Below are 19,594 nucleotides of genomic sequence, written 5' to 3' on the forward strand. Positions count from 1 at the left end.
TGCCTTTGATGTATGTATATGGTGATAATTATCCTGTTCTAATGAGGAGGAGGCACATTTCTTTTAGGAAAATGTACATGTCATTTATGTTCAATAAAATTTTTCCTTAATTCAAAGAGACTTTGAATAAAGCCTAGTTCCCCTCATGATTGCCTACCTTTCCAAATTTACTTCTACTTTTAAATTTAATTCTAAATTTACTTCTTAATGACAAAATGTTCAATATGAATACTGATATATACAGTCAGCTCAATTTTAAAAAATAAAAATTATTTCATAGCTACTTTATGAACCTAATTTTATAAGCTCATTCTAGTTTTATGTCAGATCCCTCTGCTTTTCAGTTAACAATTTAGTTGTAATAGACTCATTTTCTGGAAATAAAAGTGTTAATCATGAAATCATCTCTATCTCCTCATTTTTCTTTTTTTTTTTTTAAGATTTTTTTTTTTTTTTATTATTTATTTGACAGAGAGACACAGCGAGAGAGGGAACACAAGCAGGGGGAGTGGGAGAGGGAGAAGCAGGCTCCCCGCTGAGCAGGGAGCCCGATGTGGGGCTCGATCCCAGGACCCTGGGATCATGACCTGAGCCGAAGGCAGTCGCTTAACTGACTGAGCCACCCAGGAGCCCTATCTCCTCATTTTTCTAAGAGTATTATGAATAAAACTCTGGAGATACCTCGTGAGAAAGTGTTTTCTTGATGAAATAAAGAATCATGATATACTTTAGGAGCTTCAAAGTACGTAATAATATATTAAAAACAGGAGAAATACCAGAGTAAAAGCATTGTTTAAATCTATTTATCCAAATGTTTTCCAAACATATTTGACTATAGAACGCTTATGTGTGTGTGTGTATGTGTGTAAAACTTCATATTTCATAGAACTAGTGTTTCTCAGAATTCATTTTGAGAAACATGGTTCCCACATATCTAGCTGACTTTTATTTTTGCAAATGTTATTATTGATGTTGCTTTACTCACCTGCACATGTTTATAAGCAAAACAAAACAGTGGAAGACTTATGATTCTTTTTGACACTGAACAGATGTGAAGTTTATTCCCTTATTAGTGCCTGCAGGACTTACAAATAAACCTGTTAATCGTTTGTTGCTTGTTCTTCTAAAGTCTTAAATTTAATTCATAGATGACTTCAGGCTCTTCACAAAAAGAGTAGCTTCAGTACTCCTAGCCATGTGTCAAGATATTAAATGGTTGTATTTGTTTCATGAGCCCCTGAACATTAAGGAGCATGGATCTTTTTGTTCTATTTATTCCTCTGTTTTCTGATTTAGAAGGCCTATGGGTACTACTGGCCAAGAGAGTATGATCATTCTTTGCATAGTGGCTTTTCCCGTCAAATATATAAAAGTTGAAGCATGTGGAGAACTATCAGCAGTTACTTCTAACCAGTTAAAGGGAATATAATTCAGAAAAGGAAACCAGTGCTTGGTAGGAGGAGGGGTCTGTCTAATAATAATAATTAAAAAAACATGGCTTGTAAAGACAGGTGACGATATAGCTGTCTTAAGTTATTGGAAAGCCCTTCCCACTCTTTTTTAAAATTTTTTAAAAAGATTTTATTTATTTATTTATTTGAGAGAGAGAGAGAGAAACAGCATGAGAGGGGAGAGGGTCAGAGGGAGAAGCAGGCTCCCCGCTGAGCCGGGAGCCCGATGTGGGACTCAATCCCAGGACTCCGGGATCATGACCTGAGCTGAAAGCAGTCGCTTAACCAACTGAGCCACCCAGGTGCCCAAGCCCTTCCCACTCTTAATTTCCCAGGAGCTGTGGAAGCATTACATTTTGAAAAAGTATCTCCTTCCTATTTCTCAATCTTTTCTATTAATATTGCCTGCTTTTTTCTTCTAGAAAACATTGTTTTTATCAGTTTTGTTGTAAGAATTCAGAATTAATAACATTTAATTGCCTTTGGTACTTTCAAGCATTCATTGTTGTACCTTTGAACAATGATAATATGTCTCTGTCTGTGACACTTCTAGTCTGTAAAAGATACGCAAGGAACTGTGGATTTGTAGGTGCTGTGCAGTAACTTTGTGATCACTTGGGGAATTGAGTCCAGTGGACAGGAACTATCAAAAGCAATGGATGCACATCAAGAAATGGTTGACCTAGAGTTGAGTTTAGGGTGTTTGCAGGGACTGAATTAAGTATAAAACTTACCCTGAAAATTTCAAGGAAGCATTGACAGATGGTTAACAGGTGAGTGGCAGAATCAAGATTAGCATTTCTGAACTACGGCTGCCAGAGGGTAGAACAAGGAGTAGGAGAAACAGTGTAAGTAAGGAGAGTTAGTCTGGTTGTCAAGGTCAAGGTTTGTTAGTGTCTGGTAGTGGGATGGAGAAGATGGAATAGATTCTAGAGCTCTTTTAAAAGGGAAATGCCCAAGATGTGGTGACGGGGTGTAAAGAGTTGAGTAAAGGGAAGAAGTGTGATGTAAGTTGAAAAGTTGTTAGCATTTTCCTAGGTGAGAAATTTGGTAGCAGAAGAGCTTTGGTGGTCATGAAGATAAGGGCTTATTTAGACATGCCTAATTTGTGACACTTTCACGTGCTGACCAGTGGCATTGACTTGCTCGTCATACTTCATATGCTTGTGTTCTATTGAATTTTATAGATTGTGTCCTATTAAACATACCAAATCTAATATTGCAGTTTTTCAAAAGGTATACTAAAATCTTCAATTTACATGCAGTGGGCTTAATGTATGCTATTACTACTTTATCATCTGTCTCATTTAGAACTAGCTGACCTCCCTCTAGGTTGCTCGGAAAAATCATTTACTATAGTTAAATAAGTAAATCCTTGTTTCCTATCCAATCATCCTGCTCACAGTGCGCAAGTAATAGGAATCCCTTTTGCGATTCAGTGCTTGCAAATCCCAGGGAAAGCCTTGTTGATTTTCCATGTGGGGGTTCAAATTTCTATTACATGGAGGGAATCATGATGACACTGAGAACACTGGATTTCTTAGCACCCACTGAGAAGGGCCCACTGACCACTTCCTGATCCCCAGGACTACCTGGGTTACTTACTAGAACAGAAATATCTATGGAGAGAATTCACAGTGGACACTAAAGATTTTACTTCCAAGTAGCATGGTCAGAGTACTGGGTTCATTCTACTATGCACTCAGCATCGGCGTTTGTGTGCTAATGAAGCCCAACTAATTTGAATGTTCTACCTCTAGGAAGTATAAAAATAAATCACATGTTTTTATTTGTTGTAGTAACAAATGGACAATGATTTTACCTTTATATGTAATTAGAAATTTTAGTTTATTTGAGCAGATAAATAGAACACAAGTTCCTTGAAGGTGAAGAATCTACTTGTCTATTGTTGTATCACTACTGTCTGGACATATCCCTAACACTTAATATATATTGGTTACATGAATGGATTGTGGTTACTGGAGCAGTATTTCCAGTTTTTCTGTTAGCATTTGTCCGTGTTTGCGTGGATGGGCTAGGATAGATAGAGGAGAGGGTAGGTGCGGGGAAGTTGCCTCAGCTGTAGGTCAGACAGTTGAGCTCCACTGGGTAGACAGAAGCATAGTGTCCAAGGTTACTTTGGACTACCTTCAGGCGCTTCTGAGGAAATACATTAGCTCCAGGATTCAGGATGAAGCAACAGGGAGCTTTAGCTTGTGGGTATGGCCTAGCCATGGAGAAGCAGATGGCATTTAATAGGTAGACACCTAGGGCTTTCACAGGTGTTCTTTTGCAGTCTGGGCCTACCCATGCCAGTGAGTGGGATTTATTTGTCAAGTTTCAGTTATGGAGAGAAAATATAACAAAAGTACATTATTATCCTGGAAACTCAGAAACAGGTACCAAGATAGTAACGGGTACGTACCAAAGCCCACAGAAGGATGCACAGTTAGAAACGTGGGCGTCTACATCCTTCTACCAGAATAGTGGCTTGAGGAGGGAGGAGGCCAGTAAGAAGAGTGACCTAGATCGCTGAATGAAAAATGGAAAAACCTAGGCGCTTTGGCTGTAGGGTGGGCGGGGATCCAGCGTGAAGCCCAGGAATCAGGATGTGGTGATGTCCATGGGTGCACCTGTAACTATCAGTCCCCCCCTCCTCCTTTCTCCTTCTCAGTGTAGCTGTGCCTTGCCATCCTTTCTCTTTTCTCTTTCAACCTTCTCTTTCCCCTTTTCTCACTCTTCTTTCTCCCAAATACAGGGTGTGATTTTGTAAGTACGGTAAAAACTCTGTACCTAATATTTTATAATATAGGAAAGTGAAATCTGATATATAACTGAGAATAATCTAGGAAAAATGGCTGGGCTTTCTTGGTGCTGAGGGATCCATAAAATTGAAAAGTGTATTTTTTCTGCTCTATTGATAGAGTCTACGAATACACATTTAACTTAGCTTCAAGTTAAAAAAAACCAAAACACATGCAAAATGTTTTAAGCACAATAAAGAAAATACAGAAGCTGTAGATAAATTATGTGTGCTTTATTGTTCTTAGGAAGAGAGAGAACAATCATAGCATAGGTTTGTTTGTTCTTGTTTTTATTTTGGAATTAGCTGTAGGGGAACAGAGGTCTACAAATGAAGAGCATTTTTTGGAGGGGACACTTTTTTCAGTGACTTGAGATGCCTAACAGATTTGTGTGGCCTTTATTTCCTTTTCTTTTCATTGGGTTAGTATGATTTTTTCAGAGTGTATTAATTTGTTGGGGTAAAAAAATATTATTTTTACAGTGTTGTATGTGATGTTTCATTCATTTGCAGTTTTAAAACTGGTAACATAGGTGGCTGTTGAGACCTGACAGAAGAGATGATGTTAGGTTCTTTGGATGCAGGGAGGAAGACTCATTTGAGTTACCTCAGTAAGGTGAAGTACTGAAGAAGACAGGAATCCCAGCCACACGTCTAGCCTTTAAAGGAACCCAGGGAAAATGGACTGCAATTCAGAAATGGGAGTAACCGATTCCCTCCTTGCCCCCTACTTGGCAGAGTTGATTCTCTGCCATTGGGATGATGTAGCTCCCTGTCTTTGCTTTATCTGCCGCTACCAGTATTCTATTCTATGTAATATTTCTTTACCTTCTTCTGACTCAGTGTCTGATCACCCATAATCATTATTCTTTATGACTTCTACTGCCTGATAACATCGGTAAAGCATCTTCTCCCTAGGCGGCTTGTTTTCTGCTCCAGTTACAAATAGTCTGATTGGGCGCCTGGGTGGCTCAGTTGGTTAAGTGACTGCCTTCAGCTCAGGTCATGATCCCAGGGTCCTGGGATCAAGTCCCGCATTGGGCTCTCTGCTCCTTGGGAGCCTGCTTCTCCCTCTGCCTCTCTCTCTCTGTCTCTCATGAATAAATAAATAAAATCTTAAAAAACAAAACAAAACAAAACAAATAGTCTGATTGTCTTCCCTGTCAGGATTCAGAATGTAGAGCATGTTCTCGGTTGGGGTAATCCACTCTTGTTTTGTTTAGGTGGAGCTTTTGCAGTAGGTCCCCACTTAAGCTTTAGATGATCTAGTCTTAGCTCAGGTCCTCAGGCCAGTCTCCTCAGAGGGAAAAGGTTATGTTGAGTGCCTTGAGGGAGGTTATTCCTCCAGCAGGAGGATGAGGGCAAGACCTTTATTGATGGATTTATAGGCACAGCAGGCATTTGGGGAGCAATAGATGGCTAGTTTGAGTATAGTGAGAAATTACTTTGGCACAAGGAGTGTAGCAGTTGGAGGACCCCCTGCTGCTCGTAGTTGGCCTTCCATATATTTTTGCCTTGAACAAATGAGAAATAATTGTCCTCACTTAGTTTCCTTAAATCTCATTGCATATTTTATTTGTCACCCCCCTCATTTACTTCGCAGATTTTCCTTTCAACTTAATTTTCATTTATTACTTTATGGGTTATTTTAATCTATAGGTGGGGCTTGAAAATATATAAATAACTTTTTTAAAAAAGATTTTATTTATTTATTTGAGAGAGAATGAGAACTAGAGAGAGAGAGCACATACACAGAGGGAGATGAGGAGAGAGAAGCAGACTCCCCGCTGAGCAGGGAGCCCGATGTGGGGCTCGATCCCAGGACCCCGGGATCACGACCTGAGCCAAAGGCAGACACTTAAACGACTGAGCCACCCAGGCGCCCCGAAAATATATAAATAACTTATACAAGGAGTTAAACTTACTTGGTAATGGTGACATCTATAAGTATGTAAGGCTCTTTCAGTTTTAAAAAGTGATAAAGATTGCTTCTCAGAGTATTGTTGCTGTCTTGAATATGTTACTTCTCTGCAAAGTCCCCAAGTAGGTACTCAAAGACACTACAGGAAACACTGACAAAAAAGCAGAGTTAGAGATTTTGAAATGTGAGACCTATTGCTTTTAAATGTATGTGCTGCTTGTATTTAACTGTGTGTGTGTATGTGTGGTTTATTATTGTTGTTTTTGTTTGTTTGATTTTTGGCAAGGTGGAGCTTGATGACCTATTAAGAGTTTTCTCTCTTCTAGCTCTCCTTTGCCTATCCCCCACCAACTCCTTCCCAGATATCTCGTGAGCATTTACTATGTACCAGCCACAAAGAAAGTGATGCAGTTTTTATCTAACTCACATATACAGTGAGCCTGTGATTGCTGTACTTATAATTCAACTGGCAAGATGTAAGTATGTTGAATAGAATGGTTTCCTTGATTAGGCAGCAATTTTCATTGGTGTACAAGCATTTGATCTATTTTTCAGACTTCACACTGTGTCTGTTTTCTTCTGTAGTAGGTTTTCTTGGCAGGTACTAATAGAAAAAAAAATAAACTTCATTATTTCATTTGGCAGTAAGAAATTTGTAGCGTAGAATAGTTTTCTCACATGAGCTTGCTTTAGCCATAATAGGTGAGGATTTTTCTTTAACAGTATTATCAGTAGTCATAGTTTGAAAAAAAAAAAGTGAAATAAGATGATAAATAGTACACAGGATTTTAGCATGCAAACTAGAGGGTTATCGTCTAGTTGTGAAAAGGAAATAAAAAGAGTCAGAATTCCTGAGTTGTGATCTTGGCTCTGATGCTTGTAACTCATCTCTCAGTATTGATTTTCTTTTTTGGTAGAAGAAGGACCCTACATAGAGGACAGGGCTGTTTTTGAAAAACAAGATGTCATTATAACCGTGAAAACATTTTGAAAAGTTAAACTTACACATTCATCACCATTGAGACATGTTCAGAATTAAGTTAGATGCAAGTGCTTAATAGGATGACATCTATTTTGGCGTTTATAACAGCAAGTTAGAGTTCGTATGCATGCTGACTCCTCTGCTAGATGAGAAGCTTCATGACTTCATCTTTATCCCCAGTAAACAGCTGGTGTTCATTAGCGTTCATTGGATGAGTAAAACTGGGTAGAGATGAGGAAGGAGCATATTCATAATATCACTGATTATTATAAACTAGTGCACTAGCTTTCAGTTACATTTTAGAGAGGGGAGTCCATCCCACAGGTAGCTAGGTCATGGTTTCCTTTTGCTTTAGTCTATGAGGTTGCAAGGCTTTTGTTCCTTTCATTTTGCTTTTTTTGCTGTAAATGGTTATAGCAAAACAGAGATGTGCTCTTGGTAATATGATCTTAAGTAACTGAATGAAATGAAGTCTTCATAGTCTGAAGGAATGTACTGTACTGATTTGATTTTAAGTGTTTTCATGCATAGCAAAGAGCTAAAAACTGGTTTGCCTAGTGTTACCGAGTGGGGAGTTTTCCAGAGGAGGGACCCACTGTGGCTAACATTAGTACTTTCTACTTAATAATAGATTTAGAGCGTTTGGAAGACTGCTTTTTGTCATTTACTTCTTCTGACTACTCAAGAGCTCGGAAATCAGATATACTTGGTATATTACATGATCTTCTTTTCTCTGTGGCTCAGTGTTGAATTCTTATGAAATGTCTTTGCAGAAACTTTACTTGCAAGTGTGGAACTCTGACATCACTTGTTGGAAAAGGGGAATTTGGTTGTAAATTTTACTTTTTTAGCACAAGTTATAACTTCTCCTGGAATGCATCCTTTTCGGCTAGTAACATGATCTCATATTTGTATAGTACTTTACATTTCTGAAAGTGCTTTTATAGATAGCTCGTTCGAAAATACCCCAAGAGAGAGGAAGCATAGGTATTATTAGCATCATGTGGCAAGTGCTCTGTTGGTTACTTTGACCTACCTTACATGTAAAATATTTGTCAAATGAAATTAGACTTGACCTAATTATGATGACATTTTCACACGTTTACTCTTTTGATAAATCTGTGAACAAAGAAAAGACCTGCTCTATCTATGCTAAACCATATCATTGGATTCTGGAACTTGGGGAGATTAGGTTCAAATGAGATGATTGCAATCTTCTTTGCTCACAGGCAAGATAGGAACCATCTTCATTTATCACAAAGTAACTGAAGAATAACTGAAAAACTAGAGATCTCTTTGATGTTTTGTCTGGATAGAAATAATTCCCTATTGACGAGGAAAATGTGTAACAGAGGAGGCTGAAGAGAAGTTCTTAGCTTGGGTAAATATAATGCTTGTTTATTATAAGTATTTTATGTATTCATTTGATAGCGTAGACTCTATCCTGTGGAGTTGGGGGAAGGAATGACTCAAACGTAGAGTTACAGTTTATGACCTCTTTCTTCAGTGATTATAGTTTATTGAATTTTGTTTGAGATGGAGCTGAAGTCTAAAAGAGGGGGAAAATGGAGAAGAAAATTCTAGGGAAGGATCAGGTACCTTTGGAGAACAATGCTTATTTAGATAGCATATTACATTTGAACCTATTTAAGAAAAAAGAAAATGAGATTTGCTAAGCTAAACTTTCTTTATAGCTGACATTTATTTGGGGAGAACTTCTTGGTGCCTTATGATATTTTGTGCACTGAGTCTTCAAAAATAAATTGTGAAATTATAAACCCAGGTATTTGATATATCCTTATTAAGTCTCTTATAAAATAAAGTTGGGTTTATTTTTCCAGCTTTGTAAACAGTGATAGTTCCAAGTCTTTATTTTTGATAGGCCATTCAGATACTACATAGTAGATATCAAATCCTTATCAGATAGGGAAAAGCTATTAAAGGGTTGGGTGTCAACATAAATAATTGCCCAGAAACTTCTATGACCAGTTAGTAAGGCACAATGTTTACTTAGGTGTTGTCTTTGTGAAAAGTTCCAAAGAAATATGAAAATAACTTATTAGAGTAGAATCAGGTAGGAATAATTCTATTAAGCTGCCAATCAGGTCTTTATTTGCGTTTATGTAAAACATAACATTAATTCATCAGGAATTAAGAGAGATTATTCATCTTGTGTAATTTTTAATTAATAAACGCTCCACATCACCTATTGCATATTAGATTTATAAAGTTGTTCATATCCATCCTGAATCTGTTTATTTACCAGTTATTTAAATCAATCACATTTATGCTGTCTTCAATTGAAGTTAAGATATAACGCTCCAGTCTAAAGTTCATGAAAGCCCGTATTGTATCATTTTTTTTTAAGATATTATTTATTTATTTGAGGGAGAGAGATTGAGAGAGAGAGCAAGCGAGCACAAGCGGGGGAGGGGCAGAGGGAGAGGGAGAATCAGAAGCAGGCTCCACACTGAGCAGGGAGCCCGATACGGGGCTCCATCCCAGGACCCTGGGATCATGACCTGAGCCGAAGGCAGATGCTTAACTGGCTGAGCCACCCAGGCACCCCTATATTATATCATTTCTTAAGAAAACACAAACGTTTTCAAAAATAAAAACAAAAACAAAACAAAAAAGAAAAGCAAACATTTTAAACTATGTAAGTTCTGCCCTCTTAATTATTTTTTAAAAATTATTTATGGGGTGTCTGGGTGGCTCAGTTGGGTAGGCGTCTGCCTTTGGCTCAGGTCATGATCCCAGGGTCCTCAGATCCAGCCCTGCATTGGTTCCAGGCTCAACGGAGAGCCTATTTCTCCCTCTCCCTCTGCCCCTCCCCTCCACTCATGCTCTCTCTCGCTCTTTCTCTCAAATAAATAAATAAAATCTTATTTATTTATTTATTTGAGAGGACAGGAGCAAAGGGGCAGAGGAAGAGGGAAAGAGAATCTTAAGCAGATTCCCCGCTGAACACAGAGCCTCTGGGCAGGGTTTGATCTAAGGACCCTGAGATTCCAATCCAAGCTGAAATCAAGAGTTGTTAATTTAACGGACTGAGCCATCCAGGTGCCCCTCTGCCCTCTTAATTATTAAAAACCTACTAAAGACTCATCTGACCTTTCATGTCCTTTTCAGCTTCTAACAGCAGCAGATACCTTCAAAACACCAAAAAAGTAGCTGAATAACAATTTTGTAAAACACTTTTTTTAATGTATCTTTCAATTATTTGGCCCATTTTATACTGTTAGCTCAATTTGGAGAAAGTCAGATGAAAATTCAATAAAATAGGGACACCTGGATAGCTCAGTAGGTTAAGCATCTGCCTTTGGCTCAGGTCATGATTGTGGGGTCCTGGGATCGAGTCCTGCATCAGGCTCCCTGCTCAGTGGGGAGGCTGCTTCTTCCTCTGCCTCTGCCCCTCCTCCCTGCTCATGCTGTCTCTCTCTGACAAATAAAGCCTTTAAAAAAAATTCAATAAAATACATATTATACATTAGTAAATAGCATATATTCCAGAGTGATCATTTGCTTGAACTTGACAGAAAACCAATTAAAATTCAGTTAAACGAAACAAAATAGATATTGGTTATTACAGTTTAAAGTTCTGGAGTGATGCTTCAGGCAAGGCTGAATCCAGGTATTCAGTTGTTTCTCTCTCATGGCTCTGTTTTTCCTGACTTGGTTTCTTTTGAAGGTAGGAAATGAGAGGACAAAACAGCCATCAGTCTTTCAATCCTCAATTTAATCAACTCATATGGAAAGGGATTGCTGCTTTCCATATAGTTATAGAAAAAGGTGCTGATTTGATTTTCCTTATTTTAACTTAGGGCACATTTCCATTCCTGAGTAACTAATTATGACTAGGGTCCTGGTACTCTCAGGCTAGTCTTGGAACTAGCACTAGAGCCACCCCCAGTCAAACATAACTACCAGGAAGAAGGGAAGGAGTATAGGTCTGCAAAGAAAACCCAGGGTGCAGTTATGAGAATGTGGTTTTTTTGTTTGCTTTTTGTTTTTTTTTTCCCCCACAGGAACGTGATGGCAGGAAAGTGCAATGTATGTATATATGAAATTAAATGAAGAGTGAAATGTATGCTGTAAGGTGAAAATACCATTGAGCAAAAGAACAGCAGGTTAAAATGGTACACTAATATTTCATAGCAGATCAACATAAAGAATGGTTGCAAAATCTTGATACTGAAAATGTTTGATTGCTGAAGAAAGGCCTTGAAACATAACCAGTCAGCATATAAAATACTTATGGATGATAGCACCTCAAAAGACTATTTCCTCATCCATAAGATAATAATTAGTTAATAGTAGATGCATTTATATACTTTTTATGTGCTGAATTGTATTGATACAGAAGGTTTTCTAGATTTTATTGAGCAGTGTTTATATAATTTAATTATATCCAATTATAGTGTTACTGCAATTAATTTAGAGACAAAGATGAATAAAAATCTCCTTCCCATCCTCCACCTTAACTGTGGGAAATTGGAACACTGAATTATAGCTCACTGAAATTTGCCTTTAAATACATTACATACTTCATAGATATTAACATGAATAAAATTAAACTCCACAGGACTGGAAAAATTAAGCTAATGACTTTTTATGTAACCCAAGTTAATGAGTATTTTCTGCCCCAATTTTTTATTAAGGAATCAACCACAGTTTCTTGATTTCCTTCATTTCAGCAGTCTCTGTTGTGTGGCTATTTACAAAAATGCTTTATAAGAGCGTTTATTGAAGAGGTGCTCCATTTCCACAAACACTGAAATATATTTATATAGTTTTACAATTTTTTTAGTAATAAAGATTTTCAAAAATTAAGGGTGGCTTTTAGCATAGGTGTTTTATAATTTTTTTTTTTAGTCTCCTGAGTATGTTTTGATATATTAAAATACTATAGTAAAGAATAGTAACTCATGATTTTGTTTTCTGAGATAAAGGTAGGAAGGAAAGAAGAGTACAGAGAAAGTAAGGAAGAAAAGAGGGAAGAAGGAAGGACAGAAGGAAGGAGCTTAAAATATGGAGACTATTTGGAAAAAATTCTGTTTTTAAAGAACGTGGTGTTGAAATCCATATTGGCAGTGTTTTAGAAATAATCCTAGTATTAGAACTAAATAAGATGATTAATTAAAAAATTAAAGCTAATTAAATTTATAAAATATATTAGGTAGATACAACCATTAAATAAAATTCTTTGACACCTTTGATAATGAGTTAGCTGCTTTAATGCCTTTGTATTCGCTCATAGCTAAGATCTTAAAGTAAGGACTAACAACTTACATTATTTTGTAGGTAAAATATATAACTGACATTAAGGGAAACTGAAAACCAACCTTTCCTTATCTAATGACGGAACTGAGTGGTGAATGTAGTTACTTGGGAGAAGAGCAATGAAGACAGAGGGAATAAAAAATCCAAAGGCTTTGAGGTATATATTTGGCTCAAAATCTCAGAAAACCTCATTAAAATATAAATACAGCACACCAAAAGGAAAATAAAAATTATAAAATAAGTATTTAATAAATTAAGTACATAAAAGTTGTACCTTACTTGCAGTTAAATAAATACACATTTTAGCAAATTTTTGAACAATCAAATTGTCAAAGATTAAGAAAAAAATCGTTGCTGGCAAGGATGGCTGTAATTAGCATCATCATCTGCTGTTGGTGGAAGCCTTTGTTAGTTTATCTTTCTAGAAAACAACTTGGTGATGTGTATGAAAACACCTGAAAGATCAAATACTTTTGAACTAGTAATTTCATTTCTAGGAAGCCTTAATAAAGCAATAATTTGAGACGAACACAAATATTTATGTGCTGTGTATTGCAGTTTTCTTTGTAATATATAAGTATGGAACGATAGCAGAAGTGATAAAATGATTGTGAATTACTGAGTCCTATTTTTATGTGCCAGGCACAGTGAGTACTGCTGTGTATGGAATGTCTCATGTCTTTCTTTCTAAATTCATATGATGTAGAGTTAGTGTTTATTTGTTAATTTCCCTACCACTGTATTCATAATAAGTTAGATTTCCTTGGGGGAATCACCTTTATCCTGTGTAGTAGCCATGTGATTTAGGAGAACTGACCATATCTGTCTCTCCAGGAATGCACCCTGGTTGGCCAGAGCGACTCATTGACTCTGCACTCCCAGTGATTGGTTGGGGATGTGCATGTCACCTTCCTGGCTCAAACAGAGTAAATCCCAGAACTTTTGATGACTGACTCAGGGAGAATAGCTTTGTCTCCTGTTGCTCTCTTGCTCTTCTTTTTTCCTCATTCCTCCAAACATTGCTAAGATTTCCATCCCTTTCCCTAGTCAGATTTAGTTTATTCTTCGAATTCCTATTGCATTAAAAGTTTCTCTACCATACTATGAATTTCACTCTGCCCTACATCATTCATTAACTCAAGTCATGAATTTTTAACCTGTGTCCTGTTGTCAGCATTTCGGATCCATCTCATTGCCTGGGCTGTGTTATTGATTGATTGATTGATTGCCTGGGCTGTGTTTTTTACATAAAGGGTTCTTAATATTTGAGAGACCAGAGTTTGTGAAGAGTTAATGTTAAAAAAGAACAAAGGCTCTACCTTAACCTACTTAGGCTGAAAAATATAATAACCAAAAGTTTCACAGAAAGTGACTTGTGTTTCCCACCGATTTCACCAGAAAGGGTGAATGACTTGATAATTGTTCTCCAACTTCTTCTAATTAGGAAAATTTCCTGCTGGTGACAGCTTGAAAGCACCTCTAAAAGTTTCATGTCAAATTCAGAGGAAAGAACTAGGTTGAATTTGTTTTTAAATTGGCGAATTTAAAATTGTTATTAATTCTGAAATAGTTTGTCATGTGTCATCCTCTGTCACTTTTTTCTTTCCATAATGAGAGCTGAGGAAAGGGAACTTAACATGCACATTGAATGACAACAGATGGTAGGAGTTCTTGGTCCAGACTGACATCTCTGAGAATAGGAAAGCCCGGGGCCAGAGTTGTCTTGGTCTTGCTCTGTTCCTACATGAATTAAATCCCAAGCACCATTCCAGGTTTACATCTTACAAATATGAATGCCTACAGTCTATTTCTATTTTGCATTACCATTTAACAAATATACATAGATTTCTAAGGAGCAGTTTGCTTATCTCACCTTCTCTCTTTCATGATCTCCTGAGAGCCACATTTGACACATGATCTTCCTAAAATACATATCTTCTTGCTCCACTTTCCTGTTTTATCATACTCCTACCATCTTTAGGGTAAAATCCAAATTTCATGGCATGGCGTTCAAGAACCTTTCCGATATGGCCTTACCTTACTGCTAAAAACTCTTCTAAACCATTCTGTAAACATTCTCTTTTCAAATCCTATATACCTAACTGCTTGCCTATCCTTGAAGGTGGCATGTTGTTTCTTATTCCTGTGCCTTTGCTTATGATGTTCCCTCGCCAACTGTGGCCTTTCCCAGTTTCTTCATCGGATGACTTCTAAACTGAAGGTTCACAGATTCCATCTTTTCTAGCGGGACTTTCCTAAACATTTCTATGTTTCTTCTGCACTTGACCTTGCCGTTAACATCATCCTTATCAATTGACGAATGCAAAGGTGGCCGTGGACTTATTTCTTCTCCCTAATGACTGATACAATTGGGTATTCAGTACATGCTCAATGAATATTTGTCTGATGAACTAAATTAATTTTCCAGCTTTCCATTCCTTAGAGCATAGGGGTATAGTTATGAATGTATGTATGCCACTGCCTTGGTGAGAAGACTAAAATGAACAGGAAGTGATTGCGCCCAGCCACTGTGACAGTTTATACCCTTTTCCCTGGGGCATTAGAGTGAAAGCATTTGAGAAGACATCATTAAGAAGAGATTCTAAGGCATCTGGACTAAGATGCTAACGCATGCTAAGTCATTTGGACTTTGTCCAGAGGGTGATATGACCAGCTTAGTTGTTAGTCAGCTCATGGCCGACTGCTAATAGGTTGGTGAGGATGTAAACTGGGAGAAGAAACAAAATGGCGTCTCTTGTATTAAGTAGAATAGAATTTATTCTGATTTAACTTTATGATAATGGGTAAAGAAAATGAGGGATTATAATGCCAGGTTTCTGCTTGAATACTTAGAATGAAAATTACAGTATTTACTTAATTAAAATCACAGGACAAAGAAAAAAAAAGGAAAAAGAAAATCACAGGCCAAAGATCTGCTTTTGTATATTTTGAATTTAGTTGCCCAGAGAGAATAAAAGATGAGTATCTAGGAAAACTTTCTTTTGCAACATTTTGTAAATTAGTTTGGGATATTGCTAAGTTCTTGGGGCTAGCTATAAAAAGAAAAATAAGTAGCAAAATGATTTTGAGAAAGTTTTAAGATCATGATAATGCTGGTTTCTATTTCATTTCATGACAAGAAGAAATATGTCTTAGCCTGGCTTGTTTGTTTTAGTTGGTTTTACTGTGTATGAAATACTTAAAGATACCATGTTGCATTAACAGATTGAAGCATGTAGTCATATTGCAATGTTAATCATGTTAGTTTCTTAAACTAACACTGTTGGGAAAAATGAAGGTTCTGGTAAAGAAATGACTGGCATCACTTAATTTCATACACATCTTCAAATTTCATATTAATATATAATAAATGGTGGCAAAATAAGATGAAATTGAGTGTATTATGTTCATACTAAAATTTTAAGAATCAAGTTGGAAACAAGATTTTATATTTTAAAATAAAAATATAATCAAAAGAACAACCCATAAGCACATCTCATTTTTTGCAAGAATATTTGAAAATGCTCTTTATCTGCACAAATTTAATCATATCAGACCTGGGACAGTCCACTTCAGAGTATATGTCATTTTCTTGCAAGAAGAAAGATAGAAGTAGGCACAAGTTCATTCTTGTTTTTTAATGTGGATATTTTCGTGCTCTTCTTTATTCTGTCACATTGCATGATATATTCTAGGCTGAAAACATTTTCTCAGTAAGACTGGATTTCAGTCAGTCTGAGATAGAAATACAAACTGTGGGGATGTTAAATTGGATTAACCACTTTAAGGAAAATATTTACTTTCCTATAACATTTTGGAATGGGATTTTTTTGGAATAGTCTTGTTACTTATGTTATCTTAGGGGATTTCTTTCTTATTTATTTTCATAAGACCAATATTTGCACAAAATAGAGAAATTATCATTATGTTAAAAAAGAACTAATTTTGTCTCTCCTTTTCTCCCTTCTCCCTAAGACAAAACAGAAAAATGATCTAATTAGTCACTTTGGAAATCATGACATAGTTTCACGGTTACCTTTTAGCTGTGTCATGTTTGAATTCTAAAGCTGGAGGTATGTGGTAATAGAGCCTTTACATTTTGAGGAACGAGAAAATGAATTGTATCATATATATACCCTAAGATTGAGTAAACGCTAAAAGAGTACCATGTGATTTAATAAATAATAGGCATCACTGGGTAGATAAACTTTTTTTCACTAAAATTATAAAATACCCATATATGGCCTTACAATGAACCATGCTCATATTTTAATTCAAATTTTAGAGTCATTGTCTGTTGTGGTAGATGTTGTTGATGATCTGTCTGTAAACCCTTTCCTTTAGTGTCTCCCAAACAAACTTATTTACTTGAATTATTACGTCAGACTTTGCCTCTGGGGCCACCTAAACGAAGATCCTTTCTTTTCTTTCTAAAGTTCTGTTAGAAAATGAACTGGAATAGCATGAAAAAATAGACTTCTGAAGAAAATTGTAGCTAAGAGGAAAAAAGGTAGTGTTCAGAATATTCACATGGCTAAGACACAAAGAGGCAGAAATAAAATATTTGAGATCTGCTTTTAGTCTATAATTTGAGAAAGTCAAAAATATAGATCTGGCTTTACCAACAGTCTATATTAAAGTTATGGAGGGAAGCAGAACAAAAGAGTGAGATACATTTTTGTATTTTTGCCAAAACAAAACAGAAAAAACAGCTATTTTGACAAGAAGAGATACTATACTGTGAATATTTTTGCTAGTATTTGAAATTTATATCAGAGGTACATTTGAAGTGACCAAATTAAGGGAAGGCATAATTTGTGTTGCATCTGGAAAGGCTTTTTCCTTTCGTCTGCTGGAATAAAAAATGTAAAAATCTTAATCAGCCACATATAGCATGAGAATGAATAGAAGGATAAGTTACCTAAATGCTTTCTCCTTAGCAGTGGAAGTGGAATGAAAGTTAAAATAGATCAGTGCTTTCTAAAATTCTGTTTCATCTTCTTAATCAGGGACGGAGTATGCACTTGGTTGGTTTAATTAGCTGCTGACTGGAGGAGATAGCAGGGGCTAGCTGTAGGGGGAAGGGGTGTATTATCAACCAGCCATCGCTGTGCTTTCATAGTAAGATAGCCATGAGTTAAAACACTTAACTTACTATCTAGCAATTTTGGTATTTGATCTTATTTAGCAATCTGTTATTTTATCTTTTCCAAAAAATTAACACGCTTTACCACTTTTTTTATTAGGTAATTTTCTTGAACTTTCACAAGAAACATACTTAGAATTTTAGAATATGTACCGTAAGCTCTGAATTAAAATACACATAAATGTAATTATTGGTTAATTCTACTCAGTCCAATTTTAATTTTATTTTTAGTTATATGTGATTCCTTCTGGTATAGGAGAGGAAGTGATTGAGGAACTCAAATGGCAACTGTGTGATTGAAACTATTCAAAGTCAAGCGTCTGCATATTCTTTCAACTGTATTCGAGCACTCCCAGGTAAGAATTTGTGATTGTTTATATACTTACCACCATTTTGAAAAAAGATTTGAAACTGTAAACAATGTTTTTATTTTGTACCAAATACTTAAAAACATAGTTTTATTGCAGAATATGGTAAAATACATTAAAGCAAAATAAAGTTAAAATCACAAATGAGCCTGTTTTTCTAAAAATAACTTCTTGGGATGCTTGTGTGGCTCAGTCGGTTAAGTGTCCAACTCTTGATCTCGGCTGAGGTCTGGATCTCAGGGTCGTGAGTTCAAGGCCCGAGTTGGGCTTCACACTGGGCATGGAGCCTACTTAAAAAATAAATAAATAAATAAAAACAAAAAACTTCTGTTATCATTTTGTTCTATATCACTTAATGTTTTGTTGGTTTTCCCCTTTAAACAAAGTTAGGATATGTATTGTTTGCTGAATTTCTTTATTATTTTTGTCACATCTATTTTGTTCTGAGAACATGAATTAATGTCTCATATTTTTTTGTTAATATAAACATAAATAATTTTAAAATATTTTTTAGATTGTGTTTATTATTCAGACAATATCTTTATAGATAGATTGGTATGTACGTCACTCATTTTGCATTGGGAGAGTTACTAAAAGTAGCATCACTGGCTCAATGGCTATAATATTTCAAAGGCTTTTTATTATTTCTGAATTTACCTCCAGAAAGTAGTAATGAGTTACAGTTTTTGTTACCATTTTTGAAAATGTTTATTGATCCATGACTTAAAATATTTTCATTCAAAGAAATTCCCAAACAAAACCTAGTTTGTGTTGAAGAAAAAATTCAAAATTAAGTCAGTATTCTAAATTTTACTTGTAAGCAGTAGCACTCTCTACTCACATATATTCGGCCAATATATCCCTTACATAACCAAGTGTATAAGAAAAGTAAATATTACATATGTATAATCTTTCTGCACTGTCTAAAAATACATTATTTATAAGTGGTAACAAATATATTTTATTCAATTAGTATTTAGTGAAAATTTATTATCGTACTAAGCCTTATCGTACTAAGATATCGTACTATATCATACATAGCCTAAGCGCTATGATTATTTGATTATTATTGATGGTGGTGGTGATGGTAGACATTAAGGACAGGAAGGTATAGAAGTATTTTCTTACCTCTTTCAATTTTCAATAAAATGTGGCAAGGTAAGAAACTATTTCAGTTCCTTAGGTAAAAGTAGAATGTGCTAGGTGCCAAGAACACTTCACAAATGAGAGCCCAGTTGAGTTGTGCTTTTTAGAGTAGGTAGAACTTTGATGGGTGAACATTTAAATGGAGGGCAAAGTTGGAGCAAAGATACACAGCTGAGAAAGAAAGGGGGGTATTCAGGAAATAGGAAGGATAAGGTAGATATAGCAAAGTGATGGGAAATATGTTCTGTATTTGGATTTCTCTACTTAGGCATTTATATTTCATCATTACACATTGAAGGAACAATTGCAGGGGAATGAGATGGTCCATGAAGTCCTCTAAGAAGCTTAATATAGAAGTGATACGTGTGTTAGACTAAGGAAGGGAGAGCAAACCCAAAGGAAGGGAGAATGATTTGTAGACTTTTCCTTTCATTTTCATCAGCATTTGTTAAACACTTGCTGTTTGTCAGGTACTCGAAGAACTTGAGAAACTG

General features: G+C 36.0%; 1 protein-coding gene across 15 annotated transcripts in view; it reads left to right on the forward strand.

Annotated features, from left to right (window-relative positions):
• Positions 1–19,594, forward strand: part of GULP1 (GULP PTB domain containing engulfment adaptor 1) — a 275,824-nt gene that overhangs the window by 63,645 nt on the left and 192,585 nt on the right. For 9 of the 15 annotated variants that reach the window (XM_064586812.1, XM_064586809.1, XM_064586804.1 and 6 more), the window contains exon 2: positions 17,843–17,942. The exons of 2 other annotated variants lie outside the window; for them this stretch is intronic. The gene's annotated coding sequence lies outside the window, so the exon portion shown is untranslated. Of the gene's footprint in view, positions 1–16,536; positions 17,943–19,594 lie in introns of those variants that run through there. 4 more of the 15 variants (XM_064586805.1, XM_064586806.1, XM_064586800.1 and 1 more) reach the window with 2 other exon arrangements.

This window comes from Mirounga angustirostris, unplaced genomic scaffold, assembly GCF_029215605.1.
Source record: "Mirounga angustirostris isolate CCGP_5_RB_7025 unplaced genomic scaffold, mMirAng1.0.hap1 SCAF_3, whole genome shotgun sequence".
Lineage (NCBI taxonomy): Eukaryota > Metazoa > Chordata > Mammalia > Carnivora > Phocidae > Mirounga > Mirounga angustirostris.